We start from the raw sequence: 17,338 nt of genomic DNA on the forward strand, positions 1-17,338 counted from the left end.
AAGCAGCATGTAATGTCCTTCTTTATCCCTTCTGACTAGTTTTGGTTTGAAGTCCACATTATCTGAGATGAGGATGGATACTCCAGCTTTTTTGCTGTGTCCGTGTGCATGGTATGTTTTTCCCCATCCTTTCACCTTTAGTCTATGGGTGTCTCTTTCTATGAGATGTGTCTCTTGCAGGCAGCATATTGTTGGATTTTTCTTTTTAATCCAATCTGCCAGTCTGTGTCTTTTGATTGATGAATTCAGGCCATTAACATTCAGGGTTATTATTGTGATATGATTTGTATTCCCAGTCAATTGACTCATATTTGTTTTTGACATGATTTGGTTTCTCCTTTATTTGGCTATTCCTTTAGGCTAGCGCCTCCTGTTGCTGATTTGCATCGTTGTTTTTCATCTCTTCCTCATGGAATATTTTGCTGAGAATGTTCTGTAATGCTGGCTTTCTTTTTGTAAATTCCTTTAGCTTTTGTTTATCATGGAAGGATCTTATTTCATCGTCAAATTTGAAGGTAAGTTTTGCTGGGTATAAGATTCTTGGTTGGCATCCATTTTCTTTCAGGGCTTGGTATATGTTGTTCCAGGCCCTTCTAGCTTTTAGGGTCTGGATTGAAAAATCTGCTGATATTCTTATTGGTTTCCCTCTGAATGTAATTTGATTCTTTTCTCTCGCGGCCTTTAAAATTCTGTCTTTATTTTGTATGTTAGGTATTTTCATAATAATGTGCCTTGGTGTGGGTCTGTTGTAATTTTGTATGTTTGGAGTTCTATAAGCCTCTTGTACTTGGTTCTCCATTTCGTTCTTCAGATTTGGGAAATTTTCTGTTATTATTTCATTGAATAGATTGTTCATTCCTTTGGTTTGTTTCTCTAAGCCTTCCTCAATCCCAATAATTCTCAAATTTGGCCTTTTCATGATATCCCATAGTTCTTGGAAATTCTGTTCATGATTTCTTACCATCTTCTCTGTTTGTTCCACTTTGTTTTCAAGGTTAAATATTTTGTCTTCAATGTCTGAGGTTCTGTCTTCCAGGTGTTCTATCCTATTGGTTATGCTTTCTATGGAGTTTTTAACTTGGTTTATTGTTTCCTTCATTTCAAGGATTTCAGTTTGGTTTTTCTTCAGTATCTCTAACTCTTTATTGAAATGATCTCTTGCTTCCCGTATTTGGTCTTTTAACTGTTGATTGGTGCGATCATTTAATGCCTGCATTTGCTCTTTCATCTCCTCCTTCAATGCCTGCATTTGCTCTTTCATCTCCTCATTAGCTTCCCTGATCGTTTTAATTACGTACATTCTGAACTCCCTTTCTGTCATTTCTTCTGCTCTGCTGTCATTGGGTTTTATTGATGTAGTATCTAGGTTTGTTTGGGACATTTTCTTCCCTTGTTTTCTCATAATGGTCAGTTGTCAATGGGACCTTGAGATATTGCAGTTTTCCACTATTGGCTTATAGTGTCCCACTAGATTTCCAGTGTATCACCTCCCAGCCTTCAGTAGCCTGATGTCTTGGAGGAATCTGATAAAGCAGCTCATTCGAAGAATACTGCCCCTAGCCCCCTACTGGTTCCACGTTTTGGAACTGGCTCTGTGCGGAAATGCTCTCACTGTGGGCCTGCACCGTGCAGCTGGCCGTGTGGGAAGAGCCCACTGCCGGAGTGTGGAAGACTACCTTGGGAAGACTCAAGCTGCCCTGCCCGGCTCTGCTAAGCCACCTCTATCTGGGCCTGCCACCCGGGCTGAGCTTTACCCAGTGGGCAGACTCACCCGTGGCTCCACTTCAGTCCGAGTCTCTCAATGCCTCCCCTTCTTAACTCCTGGGTTCTGGAGCGACCGGGGGTGCAGTCTCCCTCTAGGCCGCCATCTTGGATCGCCCCGTGAAGAGAGCCCGCAGCCGGAGTGGGCAGAGCCGCCTGAAGAGGTCTCCAGTTGCCCTGACCTTATCCCTGAGACTGACTGCAGATCGAGCCTCTCCGCTGGTTCTTTGCAGGAGTACACTGCACTGCAGCAGCTCCGGGACTCGGAGCGTGCTCTGTTCAGACAGGCTCTCACTAGCGGGCCAGTTCCGTTCCGAGAACCTGGAGAAGCTGGCTGTGTGGGCGGGGCCGGAGTGCGCAGGACTGCCTGTGGATGACTCTAGCTGCCCTGCCCGGCTCCGATAAGCCACCTCTATCTGGGCCTGCCACCCGGGCCGAGCTTTACCCAGTGGGCAGACTCACCCGTGGCTCCACTTCAGTCCGAGTCTCTCAATGCCTCCCCTTCTTAACTCCTGGGTTCTGGAGCGACCGGGGGTGCAGTCTCCCTCTAGGCCGCCATCTTGGATCGCCCCGTGAAGAGAGCCCGCAGCCGGAGTGGGCAGAGCCGCCTGAAGAGGTCTCCGGCTGCCCTGACCTTATCCCTGAGGCTGACTGCAGATCGAGCCTCTCCGCTGGTTCTTTGCAGGAGTACACTGCACTGCAGGGGCTCCGGGACTCGGAGCGTGCTCTGTTCAGACAGGCTCTCACTAGCGGGCCAGTTCCGTTCCGAGAACCTGGAGAAGCTGGCTGTGTGGGTGGGGCCGGAGTGCGCAGGACTGCCTGTGGATGACTCTAGCTGCCCTGCCCGGCTCCGATAAGCCACCTCTATCTGGGCCTGCCACCCGGGCCGAGCTTTACCCAGTGGGCAGACTCACCCGTGGCTCCACTTCAGTCCGAGTCTCTCAATGCCTCCCCTTCTTAACTCCTGGGTTCTGGAGCGACCGGGGGTGCAGTCTCCCTCTAGGCCGCCATCTTGGATCGCCCCGTGAAGAGAGCCCCAGGAACCCTTATCATCATAGTCCAAGATGAACCCTGTACCTCTAGACATTTCTAATACCAGTAAAGAGTCAAGGAACAAAAAAAGGATAAATGATATATGCCAGCTGTATTCTAAGATTCCTGAAAGCTAACATACATTTCTGCCTGTGTATCACTTGTTAAAATTTAAATGGTCATACTTAGCAGCAAGTAGGGTGAAAACATTTAGTTATTCATGCATTTGGTTAAAAATGGAGGGAGAATGAGTTTCAAGGTTACCAATTGACCTTTTCTACTCCACCCAATAAAATTCAATATGTACATACATTATGGCCGAGCCAACCCATATCTAGTTATATGCATTGGAGAAACTCTTTCACATGGCTAGACAGAAAAATGTACAGGGATTTTCATTTGTGGAACTATTTCAAAGACTGAAATTGCCTATCAGGAGGGGAATGAGTAAATAAACCAAACTTTATTCTTACTAAGGAATGCCATACATCAACGTACAGGAGTTAAAATAATTAATCTCATTTGAACAAATCAATCTAGATATATCTCAACTTTGAGTGGAAAATAACAAGTTATAAAAATATATATGAAATATGATACTATCCAAATTTTAAAAATACATGGAGCAATGCCATGTATTATTTATGGATACAAATATAAAGAGAGAACACATTTAAAATATATCTGGGTCTATGGATGGAGCTGAGTGGGAGAGTGCTGACCTAGCATGTACAAAGTCCTGGGTTTAATCCCCAGCACTAAAAAAAAAAAATTGGAAATGGTATACCAACTTCAGAAGACTAAATATCTCAGAGAAGGAGATGAAAAGAATGGGAAAGGGGGTTTTAACTATATTCTATAACATCTAATTAAAAAAGGACTTTGAAGCAAAATGACAAATCGCTAACTTGTATTAAATCTGAGGTATATTTTGATATATGTTGTATTATTTTCAGTGACCTTGGAAATAGTTCATGATTATGAACAAAACATTTAAATAGAGCATATCAGGTAAAATCCAGAGTGGTCATTTTGGCTATAGTTGCAATTCTTCGTTGCATTACTTCTGGAGCCAGGAAGTAGGTACTAGCTGAATACAGAGAACATAGAGTGGGATGTTCATACCAGAAAATCTAGAAACAAAAAACCAACAGAGAACATATCAGATGAAGGGGATATGTGTACTGAATTTCAAAGGTCATCTGCAAGTAACTTCAGGACAGCTTCTTTCTTCTGGAAGCTTCAGCAAAAGGAAGGAAACCAGTGGCTATTGGATCTGGTGCTGATTCTTACTTTTTCTACCACCACTCCCACATTCTTCATGTTCAGTGACACTGATAGTCTTTATTTTTTAATGTCTTATTGGTACCTTATATATAATATTGGGGTTCATTTTGACATAATCATACATACAAGGAATATAATTTGTTCCACCTCAGTCCCCAGTACTTCCTCTTATCCTACCCTCCTAACACCCTCCTCTCCTCTTTCCCTACTTGTCTCCTTTCATATAGGTTTTTTTTTAAATGGTACTTTTTAGACATACATAAAGGTGAAATTCACTGTTACATATTCATGTATGTACATAGAATAATTTGGTTAATTTAATTCCACCATTCCTCCTTTTTCCAATCTTTCCTGCCTCCTTTTCCATCCCCTTCTTCTACTCCACTGATCTCCCTTCTATTTTCATGTGATTTCCCCCTTTTTCCATATTTTGCCCTAAATTCAATACATGACTTTGAGTCTAGCTTATTTCATTTACCATGATGTTTGCTAGTTACGTCTATTTACTAGACAATGCCATAATTTCATTCTTATTTATGACTAATACTCCATTGTGTTTATATACCACATTTTCTTATTCCATCTTTTAACTGGCCTCTCCATACTGATTCCATAACTTGGTTATTGTGAATTTTGTTGCTATAAACATTGACATACTGGTATCACTAATGTATGCTTATTTTAGTTCTTGAATAAATACAAAGGAGTGGAATGGCTGTGTCATATAGTGGCTCCATTCCTAGTCTTTTAAGGAATCTTCATACTGCTTTTCAGAGGGGTTGGATTAATTTGAAATCCCACGAACAATGTATAAGTGTATCTTTTTCCCCACATCCTTGTCAACTTTTATTATTTGTACTCTTGATGATTGACATTTGACTGGAGTGAGATGGAATCTCAATATCGTTTTGATTTGCATTTCCCAAATTGCTAGGAAAGGTGAACGTTTTTTCATATATTTGTTGGCTATTTGCATTTCTTCTTTAGAGAATGTCTGATTAGTTCTTTTGCCCATTTGTTGATTGGGGTTTTTTGTGTGTTGGGTTTGTGTGTGTGAGTATGTGTGTGTGTGTGTGTGTGTGTGTGTGTGTGTGTGTTAATTTTTTGAGTTCTTTATATTTTCAGGATATTAATACCTGTTGGAAGAGTGGCTGGTAAAAATCTTCCATTCTGTAGGTTCTCTCTTCATGCTCTTAATGATTTCCTTTGTTGTGTAGAAGCATATTAATTTGATACTATCCCACTTACTGATTCTTGGCTCTATTTATTGAGCTGTAGGGATCTTGTGAAGGAAGTTGGTCCCTATACCAACATGATGGATTGTTGAGCCTATTCTAACAGCTGCAAAGTTTCTTGTCTAATTCCTCAGCTTTTGTTTTTTTAATCTACTTTTTGAGTTGAACTTTGTGCAGGGTAAAAATAAGGATCTAGTATGGATATCCAGTTTTCCCAGCTCTGTTTGTTTAAAAGACTATTTTCTCTCCAGTGTCTGTGTTTTGCACCTTTACCAAGTATCACATGACTGTTTGTATTCCATTGGTTTTCTGGTTTGCCAAGACCACGCTGTTTTGGTTACCATAGCTCTGTAGTAGAACTGGAGATCAGGTATTGTGATACTCCCAGCAGCACTCTTCTCAGGATTGATTTGGTTATTCTAAGCATTTTATTCTTTTGAATGAATTTTAGGACTTTTTTTTCTGGTTCTGTGAAGAATGTCATTGGTATTTTGAAGGGTATTGCATTGAATCTGCATAACACTTTTAATAATGCAACCATTTTGACAATAGTAATTCTGTCTGATAGTCTCTGAAATCTCAGATATTCCAAATTTCTTCTTTCAGCTAGTTGTGTTTCCTGCATAGTGTACTTCTTTCTCAGTCTTCAAGGCTCAGTTCCAAAGATACCTTATCAAGTGGTTTACCCAGGGTCACTAGCTAGACTTGATCCCCCAGTTCCTACCCCATCACTCTCTGTTTGATTACCACTTCTTATTTTTCCTTACACTTATTATAAATAAATTATTCTAATTATTTGTTGACATATTATTTTCCTCCACACAATATAAGCCCCATGGTGGCAGGAACTGGATACATTGTGTTTCCTACTCTATCTCCAGGATCTAGGATAAAGCTTGGCACTTAGTAAGTAGATGCTGAATGAATAACAAATGTCAGCAAATGTTATGATCATTAAAAGGCAGTGAGGATAATATGGAGGGTTTTATCATGGTTGGTGAGGGGTATTATGGTCCTGGAAGCCAACAGTCTCAGAAACAAAATTAAAATACTGGTTTTGGGGTTTATAAAATATTCTTTATTTTTTATAATGATTTTATGCTACAGAAAAATTACACAGAAAGTAGAAAGAGTTCTCATTTATATTTTTTGTCTCCCTCTGGCACACATTTCCCCTACCATTACCATCTGCATTACTGTGGTTCATTTTTATAATTGATGAGCCAATACCAATACATTATTATAAACTACAGTGTATAGTTCACATCCAGGTTCACTCTTCATGTACAATTCTATGTGTTTTGACAAATTCATAATATCATGTACTATTAAAATATCATACAGAATGATTCTACAATCTTAAGAATCCTCTCTATGCCTTTTATTCATCCCTTTCTCCCTCCCTACTAGCTCTCGACAAGCACTGATCTTTTTACTGTCTCCATAGTTTTGCCTTTTCCAGAAGCCTTCTTTCATTTAGAAATATGACTTAAAGATTCATTCTTACATTTCATGTCTTGATATTTTATGTCTTTTTAATCACTGAAAAACATTTTATTGTATATATGTATCACATTTTATTTAACCAGAACCTATTCAAGGACATTTTGATGTTTTCAATTTTTGACAACAATGGAGAAACCTGTTAGAAACATTTATGTCCATGATTTTGCGTAGACAATAAATTTTCAACTCCATAGGAGCATGATTGCTGGATCACCTGGTACACTTATGTTTATAAGACAATGCCTGACTGTCTTCCACAGTGGCTCCAGTGGCTCTATATTTTACATTTATCAACAATGAGTAAGTATTCTCTTTGCTCCACATCTTTATCAACATGTTATGCTACAGGTGTTTGGGATTTTAGCCATTCTCATAAGTGTGCAGTGATATCTCATTGTTTTAATTTGCAATTTCTGAATTACACATGCTGCTGTCTTTCACATACTCATTTCCCATCTGTATATCTTCTTTGGTGAGGTATTTGTTCAGATCTTTTACACATTTTTAATTGGATTGTTTTCTTACTGGTAAGTTTTAATGCTTCTTCATGTATTTTAGAAACAAGTTCTTTATAAATCTTGTGTCTTACAAATATTTTCTCAAGAGCATGGCTTATCTTTCTATTTCCTGAAAAAGGCACTAGTTTTACAGAAATATTTACCTTATTAGCTTTGCCTACGGAATTCCTAGTATCCTCTGAGAGTCCAAGCTTTCCTGACCCTTTGATTGCTTCTAATGTCTGATTTCTGCCTCCCACCCACCACATGTTCCCCCATGGAAATAATACTAGGAAGGTAAGTAGGAGAACAAAAGATTGTGTATAATGATGGTGAATTTTATGTATCAACTTACCTGAACGACAAGATGCACATAAATCTGATTAAATATTTCTAGGTGAATATGTAAGGGTATCTCTGAAAGATATCAGCATTTGAATCAAAGGAGAGAGTCAAGCAGATCCTCCCCCATGCACCCCTCACCTCAGTGTGGGTGGGCATCATCCAGTCCACTGAGGGTCTTTAAAGAACAAAAAAAGGAAAAGGGTTGAATTATCTCTCTGCCCAATTGCTTGAGTTGGGACATGGCCTTGATCTGCTGTTTACTTCCCTGGTTCTCAGGTCTTTGGAATCAGACTGGAATCTATATAACCATCTTTTCAGCTTCTGCTCTTTGAATTAAACCATCAACTTTTTATGGGTCTCCAGCTTGCAGACAGTAATCATGGGAATCATCAGACTTCATAATCAAGTGTATCAATACCTTATAAATTGCTTAAACAGAGATGGATGATAGATATCTCTATGTTATTCTTTGTTTCCCTGGCAAATTCTAATACAGGTAATATACCATTTTCTGTGACTGCATCATATTTCACATATATTTTAAATTGCTTAGTCCTTAACCAAAAGTTCAGTATATAACCCTATTTCCTGAGGACAGGGCAGAGAACTTCATCTATTAACAAGGGGCAGCTTATTAATGTTATGTATTTTGTACTTCAAAGCCTTCTGATTTCATTGGTAAAAATTCTCCTTTTAGCAATTCTGTGCTATCCTTCACAACCTTCTGAAAGGGGAGACACTTGGGGAGACAATCCAGTTACAGTGTATTTTCACAAAGAGAATAAACTAAAACTAGAATAAGAAATTTCAACAATACTATTATTAAAGAAAACTCTTCTGCTCATTTCTGTTGGGGATCTTTGAAACACATGTATCAGTATTGACATAAAGGCCTATATATAAAGAAATAAATGACTTTCTTTTAAATGGTTGGCAATCAACCATCCTCTGACTAAATTCTAAACAGAAAACCTTTCCACTGATTACTAGTCTGCTTATAAACTTCAGCTTCCAAATATCATGGGACTATATTCTTGGTCTTGGGTGTAGTATTTCTCCCAACAGACTTCTATATGTATAAAAAGATTCATACAAGTTTAGGGATTCCATTACAAATCCCAAAAAGAGTCTCTTTTCTGTTTGTTCTTGGTTTTATGTACAGAAAGCTTAAGTTCACAAAGGAAATTCCATTCCTATGCTAAAATTTGAAACGGCAGCTTCTATTTTAGAAGACCCTAGCATCAGTTATTTTCCAAAAAGAAAGAAACTAGTGTTATTTTTAAAATGGAAAGAAGCTAGTTTTAAAAATTATAAATATTGCTTTGTTTCCAATTCTTGAAAGAATGGTATCCAGAAAATAGAATAGTTTCTGTGTCATTTGAATATCCAAAGTTAACACTGTTCACAAATGGGGTAGACATCCTCTAAATCATGTTGGGAGAACTTCCAATGTAGCCTCCAGACTAAATTCACCTTTTCCACCAACTTGTTCTGTGACTGAAATCCCTTCCATTTTGGCCTTTCTCTGTGCCTCCTCATTCCTTATAAGAATTCTACTACCCTTGTTTCCCACAAAGCAATAAATGACAATATTTGATAAATAATATGTCATACTATCTGTTGTTTGTTCTTTTTATCATTGGTAGCATTCCATTATATGTTTCACAATTCATACAACTATTCGCTTATTGATGGATACTTGGGTTTTTCCATTTTGGGCTACTATGAATAAACCTTCTACAAATATTCATATATAAAGTCTTTGTATGGATGCATACTTTTACTTGTTTTTGCTAAATGCCTAGAAGTGAGATTGCTGGGTCAGATGCTAAGCATATGTTTACCTTTATAGAAAATGCCTAAGCTGTTTCCAAAGTGGTCTTATCATTATATTTTTCTACCTATATATGGTAAAAGATGGGTATTACCTTAGTAGGAATTATATACCTTTCCTTGGATGAGGCAAATATTTGTCTTAAATTAAAGATTTTTTTGGCCTATTTACCTGCTTGCTTTCCTCTGCCATGTCAGATATATCAGTTTTCCCAACTCCTGTTTGCCTTCATTTGAGGTCTCTCACCTCCTTGGTCTGAGTCAGCTGTGTGCTCACTGCATGTCACTACTTAGTGGGCCTATTTTTTAACCTTTCCTTTTCCTTTGTCCAGACTGATGGCTTTATTTTGACTCTTATTGCAAGATGACCTAAGTCAATCTGGCCATACCTATTATCTTTTTGGTAGATAATTATAGACACTATATATATAACTATAGCCATATTCTACCCAATTACAAGTCTGTAACCAAATTCTCCCCAATACACTGGCTAATTTAACAAATTTTTATTCACAAGCAGACCCAGAACACTTTTCAGAACCTGTAAGTTCAATGAAGATCTAATTCTCTATCCTTATAAGTATGCATTCCATGCCTGTGTGCACAGGAAACTTACTAGAAACAGATGGATCAATATTCTGGAAGCAGGATTTCATGGCTCTGAGAATCAACATTGGCACCAATGGCTAGACACAAGATAGAACTACAGGCTACAGAGTGCTTGTGGATTCGTGGTTCCTATTTAGGGAAAGTGGGGAGTATCTCTAAATTATTTCATCCATTCCACATACTAACAAACCATTCATTTCACCAATGAAATCACTTTTAAAGTTTGTTATACTAATTAAATTTCACCAGTGAAAACACATTTATAGCTTTTACTCCAACATCTGGTGCTAATCAAAGATAATGTTACCAAAAACACCTAGTAGAGGCACATTTATAGTGTAGACCTTCTAATAAGATCTCATCTGGTCACCTTTGAAAATTGAATTTCTAATCAGGACAGTATATAGTATGTGACTCAAACTAATCAGTTCCTACATATTTCACACATGTGGCCAGATTTTTTTTTTTCTACAAAAACTTTACATTATGGACACCATAACAACCCTCAAGTTCTTCCCTGGAGATAACACTTATTAAATGCCCAGTACATATCAGGCATATACCTTCCTCACTTAGAAAATTATTAATTCAAAAGAAGTAGATGTCATTAAGTGTCCCTCTTTTACAAAGAGGAATTCTAATTTGCCCAAGGTCATTTGAAGCAGAACTGGAGTTCCAATCTGGGTCTACCTATCTCCAAGTAATAGTCCAGGACTCTTTCATTTTACATGATATAAACACATTTTTTTCCTAATATCTAGTGAAAGGGTACAACTAAAGCACTATTTTAAAATCGTTCCCATACTTTTTGGGTTAATAGTAACTTGAAGAATCTGAGGAAATCTCTTGCCTTTCTCATCAAAATGGACTTACATGTCTAAAATTTTGACAAAACCTTGAATAAAGTCTGTGAAAACATCCTTCTTCAACACCCAGCACAGATCTTAAATTAAGAATTGAATATTTCTCTGCATTTTAATCTACATTATTCTAATTCTTCTGGTCACATTTCTAAATGTGTTAGTGTTTCTAAGGCAGAGTTGCTGCCTCCCATGTACTTTTTCTATCATATAGCACATTCTCTCTAATAGTACTTCCATTTTTTAAATTTCAAAATGTCCCTGATGATAGGCAGTTGATTTACAGGGACCGTCATCAGAAACCCCTTCTTGGTAACTATCCTTGCAAGGCGTGAGTTACACCATTTTCCCTACATGCCTACAGTTTCCCTTCAGAAACAGTACTTAATGGTTCTGTCCAAAACGACTGTGGAAATAGGATCTCAGTTCAAATGACACGTCTCTGTTCATCCAAGAGTCAATTGCCTGCTGTCCAACAGGTCCTCTCAGGTAACTGGCCATGAAGAGCCTCATTCTGATCACCTGAGCACAACATACCTCTTTTTCTGCCTCCCTACAGATTCTTCAATGCTGTTGACATTATATGAATGTTCCTAAGTTGGGCACGCTGCCAAGGCTCTGTCATGTGACTCAAGTCCTCTCCAAAGAGAATGTGCAAGTCACTCGTTAGCATAATTTAAACATTAATTATGAAAACAGTCCCCCAAATGTCATGAGAACAAATAAACCACTGAGCCACTACTGAGCAAACTACCTTACTGCTGAGGCTCAGACAAACAATAGAATGATTAGCAAAAATGCATTACTAGGCTCAGTTATATTTCACACAGTATTTGACAATCCATAGGGCCCACTTCTGTTTCCCCATAAATAAGATATACAATTTAATGGTTCTCTTTTATCTTACACATCATAGTGAATCTGTGAGAACATCACTTAACCTCCTCAATCCATCTTTCAACTGCTGTATACTTACAGATACGAATGAACAGAAATGGTAACAGTTTTGATTTTATTCTATGACTTTGTACTATTGTATTACCACTGATAAAATGAAAAATACATATTCAAATGTAGAAAAATTGCCAATGTCACACATTAAGAATGCTTCTGAAACTTACTGGAATATAACCAAATATGGAATTTGGCATTTTAGGTCCATACTGACATCATTCCAGGGCATTTCATTATTTGAGATTACCAAAAGGACTTCATGACAACTGACCTTTTTCCAATAATCCAATCTGGAGGCATGCATACAGAGAATAGCTTGAAAATGAAGCTATAATGTAAGTTGATCATTTATGAATTCATCCTATGCAGAAATTAATAAAAAGTAACCTACTATTATAACTTTCTCTGCTAAAAATGACTTTGCTTTTCTTTAAAAAGATTGATTCTTAAAAGAGACTGTCTACTATAAAGTGATGAAATATTTTGGCAACATCAGACACAGGCAACACTTTTGAAATCTTTTATTTTCCTAAGAAACTAACTTTGTGTTCCCTATAACATTTCAACCCTTTTGTTCTAGGGTTTTATCTCATTTAACAAAACATAAGATTCAACATATTACTCAATTTTCCCAAATATAAAATGGGATCATTGACTTGCTGTGAAAATTAACTCAATTTATGCATGGAAAGAACCTGGGAGATAAGACTTCTGGTTTCAACTCCAATATGAACAGAACTTGTAAACTGTCAATCCAACTCTTACAGGAAAAAAATGTAAAAGAACAACTTTTGCAGGGCTTTTAGAGAACTGAGGTCAGATAGCAAACGAGCATCATGCAATCTAGACTGACATATCTAAAGAGATATGAAATCAAAATCCATTTACCTGGCACAAATGCAGATGGAATCAAACTGGTAGGGACATTTAAATCATATTTTTGATAAATTGTTGAAGGCTGAGTTTGGATTAGCATGAGTGAGAAAATTTCAGGAGCTGCAGTCTGACGGCCTCCACATTGTCATGGTTTTATTTCTAGGAATCCCAAGGTAGTCATGAAAATGAGAGAAAGTTTATGACTCTGACTCTGGCAGGGGTTGGAGAAGATTAATCACTGTGAAATAAACCTTCACCTACCCTACAGAAGAGAGGACTTTGCCTGAATCTTATCAACTGGTTCCACTTCCCACCATATTCCTCCTACATTAATTACCAATTGTCTTCTTTTCATATTCAAAGTTTTAAAAAATCTATAGAGGGAAAAGAGGGATGGGAGGGGTGGGGGGGAGGAAAAAATAACAGAATGAACCAAAAACTATTATCCTATGTAAATGTATGATTACACAAATGGTATGCCTCTACTTCATATACAAACAGAAAAACAAGATGTATCCCATTTGTTTACAATAAAAATAAATTTTAAAAAAAACTATAGGATAAGGGCCTCAAGGACATTAATTAGAAATGTTGTAGCCAGGGAAGAGAATTGGGGGCGTGGTTTGAATGGAGGAAATTTTATCACAGTCCAGAGACACAAGTCTACTGAAGACCTGAGAATTAATTATGCTATAGAAAGCCTCCCTCCTCCATACCAGACCACAGCAGTGGAGCTCTGATTGGTGTCTAGGAGTTGATTGCATCTAAAGAGCTACAAGATATAGACTCTCTGAGGAGGAGTATTTAGGGAAACCCAAATCAAGGGGGAGGCAAAAATCAAGGACATTGGAGAAACTGGAAGTCTCTGGCACCCGCTGCTATGGTAAACATTAAACACAGTTCCAAGAACTAAACAGATTAGCAAATTCTCACACTAAAGTCCTATTTACCTCAGTTCCTATTGCCCAATACAACTTGTCTGTCTTTCATAAAGAATTGTGAGGCTAGTAGGAAAGCAAAGCTGCAGGGACTTTGGAAGACAGCTTGGCAGGCTCTTTCCAAGTTAAACACAGGATTGACATACAATCCAGCAATCATTCTCTTCTGTGTTTACCTGACTGATTTGAAAACTATATCCACACAAAGACCTGCACATGGGTGTTTATACAAGCTCCATTCATAATCCCCAGAACCAAGATGTCTTTCAGAGGTAAATGTATAAAATCTGCAGTATTTCCATACAATATAACTACTCCAATACAAAAAGGAATGAGATGTCAAGCCAAATAAAAAAATAAAAAGACTATTAAATGTCTATTGCTAACTGAAAGAAGTCAGTCTGAGAGGGCTAAATAATTTATAATCCCTAGATATGATGTTCTGTGAAATATAAAACTATAGAAATAGTAAAACAGATCAATTGAGTTACCAGAAAGCCAAGGTACTTTAAGCCAAATTATTCTGTATGACATTGTAATGATGGATATATGACATGATGTATTTGTCAAAAATCATAGAATTATGTAGCATAAAAATGAACAATAATGTATAAAATTTTTAAAAACTCGTTTAGGAGGTTAGGGGGTCCTAGAATGGGATGTAGAACATGATGAGATCTCACCGAAGGAAGCGTGTGGAGAGGGCACCTGTGAAACTTTTTAAATGAATAGGGTTTTCAAAACTAAAGACATCAGGAACTGCATATAGGCACTGGGCTCTAGTTGATTACTCTTTTTTTTTCCCCCACTCTGGGACATCAATTAGCAATTCTTCTATCACAATGAAGATATACTGGAATTAAAAAATTAAATAGATGTCAGATGTTGGAATTGGGTTTCTCATTTCAGGAGAGGAAATTACAAATATGAAACTAGAATGATCTAGGATATAGGTTAAAACAGGAGACATCAGTATTTTATCTGAATATAGGCACTGAAAGTTACATATAAAATTATTTGTAAATATATGAATTCTTACAGGTTAGTATGCACATCTTTCTTTGCTTTGTCAGCTGACCAGGTCAAAATGGTAAACCCCCAAAGCAAGAAGAACATCTAGCACCAAGATCTTGGTTTCTAATCCTCCAATAAAAGGAATCAATGAGCCCAGAGAAATGACCTGGAGCAGAAAATGTACAAGATGAGCATGAATCATCTTGTAGCCCTAAAAAGTAAGAAAATATTCAAATATGCACACATAGTCTGCCCTCATAACAGGGCATTTTAAAGGACATGGGGGCCAGCTGAAAGAGCTCCCTAGTGGTCTAAACTGGAGTAATTTGAGCAACAAAGTAATATTAGATTATAACTGAATGTATAAAACAAATATCTATGATTCCATAGAGATATTAAAAAGTTCACATAAATAAAATGGGGAGAACAGACAAAGCCCACATCTAGAAGAATTCTAAATAATTTATATAGATACTATACCCTCAAGGAAATAGTATATAACTTATTACTTCTTAGAGAGGGTTTACCTAGTAAATTCCTTCTGAAAAATGCTGTATAGAAAAGGAAAGGGAAATAGTAACTTAATAGCTGAGAGACCATCCATACTACTTCAGTCAAGTAACCAAGATTGACATCAATGGTGATGTCATTTCCATCCATCCATCGTATATGTCCTTGTTATGATGAGATAAGAATGATGCTTCCTCCATTATCTTCCTCCCCTAAACCCATAATTTCAGCCAATTCATGAGAAAGTCTTCAAGAAAATACCAATACAGATACAGTCTATAACATATACCAGTACTCCTTAAAACTGTCAATATCATCAAGAAATAAAACTGAAAACTGACACAATCAAAAGGAGCCTATGGAAACATGACTATTAAATATACTTTAGTATTCAGGAGAGAATTTTGGAACAGAAAAAGGACACTAAATATAACCTCAGGAAATCTCAATAAGCTATGAATTTCAGTTCACAGTGTGTAAACATTGGTCCATTAATTATAATAAATGTTCCATAATAATATGCATATTTTAATCAATAATATTGAAGACTGAACTCCTGGGATAGAGGAACTCTATCATAGTCATCTTTTGATATCTAAAACAATTCTGAATTTAAAAGTTCATTTTTTAAATGAATAAGTTTTATGGCCCTTGCCTGATGGGATTTATTTGATAAGTGTCAACTGTTGTTGTCATTTACATGACAGGGACTAAGTTACTATGGATCTTTGTGACCAAAATTAAGTCATAAAATTATTAGATATTTAAGCAGAACATTGACCTGTAATTAACCTGAATAATGACTAAAAATGTTCTAAAAATAACAACTAAATCATAGATTAGCCAGATTACCATTCATTTGTAATCAGGATCAAATAGGGGAGAGGGTGGAAAAGCTTTATTTTTAGTTCTGTTTACAAAACTGAGACTCAAATTCCCATAGTCCTAGATGAACTACATAGACATAATCTCACCTCTGAAACCACAAACTTACCCTGTCTTCACATATTTGCCCCTCATCATTCCTAATTTCTCTTTGTACAGATGAGAATTTCATAGATTGATGAAAATCTCTGGATTCAAAGGTTTATTTGCATTATAAATAGAAAAACATGCACACACCCTTGTTTCTACCATTGCCGATCAAAATCCATCTTATTTTAAATAAATACAATGCTAGAATGGTTAACCATATTTTATGGATTTATCAAAGCCATTGTCTATATTTATATTTATAAAACCCACACTAAATTCATCTATCAAGGATGACATATAGAAAAATTAAAGACATATAGAATATTAGGATATAAAAGGATCCGGTTTTTAATATTTCAAAAAAGGAATCTGTCTATTAACAAGTTTCTCTAAACCTCCCTCTCATCAAGATGCACATACAATAGTATACACACAATAGCTCTGCTGCTTAATTGAATTATGAAACTTACAAATTTACTAAAGGGAAGCCTCTCTTTCAACACACAGTTCTCATTCTCCAAAACACTGACTTTGCACATGTTGTCAACCAATTGTCTCCAAGTATAAAGTTATACTGCAGTATTAAAGTATATTCTTTCCCATTTCAGAACTATTCATATTTTAATAAAAGTGCCTAAGGACCAAAAGGAAATCCCACATAAAAGGTGCAACTTTCTAAGAGTGAAATTTTGTACTCTATCAGCTAATGGAGAGAGAGGAAAATGTAAATGCTCACAACTGCTTGAGTCAATCCAAATAGTCAGCCTACTATTCTGCCATTTCCCAATAGTTTTGTTTTTTTACGTGGACTTTTGCTTCACGAAATGACCAATTCTATTTTATTTATTTTACAAAAAATAGTTTGAATAGCATTAACTGGTATTTTAAAAATTCATATATAATTCCATCCTAAGCATATTTTTTACATTTTGACATAGTAGAATTTACTTGTAATCAGTAAATCTGCTTCCTTTCTTTCCAGTTGCTAAGGTGCTAATTCATTTTTAAAAATTGTTAAATGCCTACTGTGTTCCATGCACCTTTTGAAGAATTGGAGATATACCATTGAACAATCAAAAGTCCTGATCTAATGGAGATTTACATTC

Source organism: Sciurus carolinensis, chromosome 2 (assembly GCF_902686445.1).
Source record: "Sciurus carolinensis chromosome 2, mSciCar1.2, whole genome shotgun sequence".
In the NCBI taxonomy this organism is placed as follows: domain Eukaryota; kingdom Metazoa; phylum Chordata; class Mammalia; order Rodentia; family Sciuridae; genus Sciurus; species Sciurus carolinensis.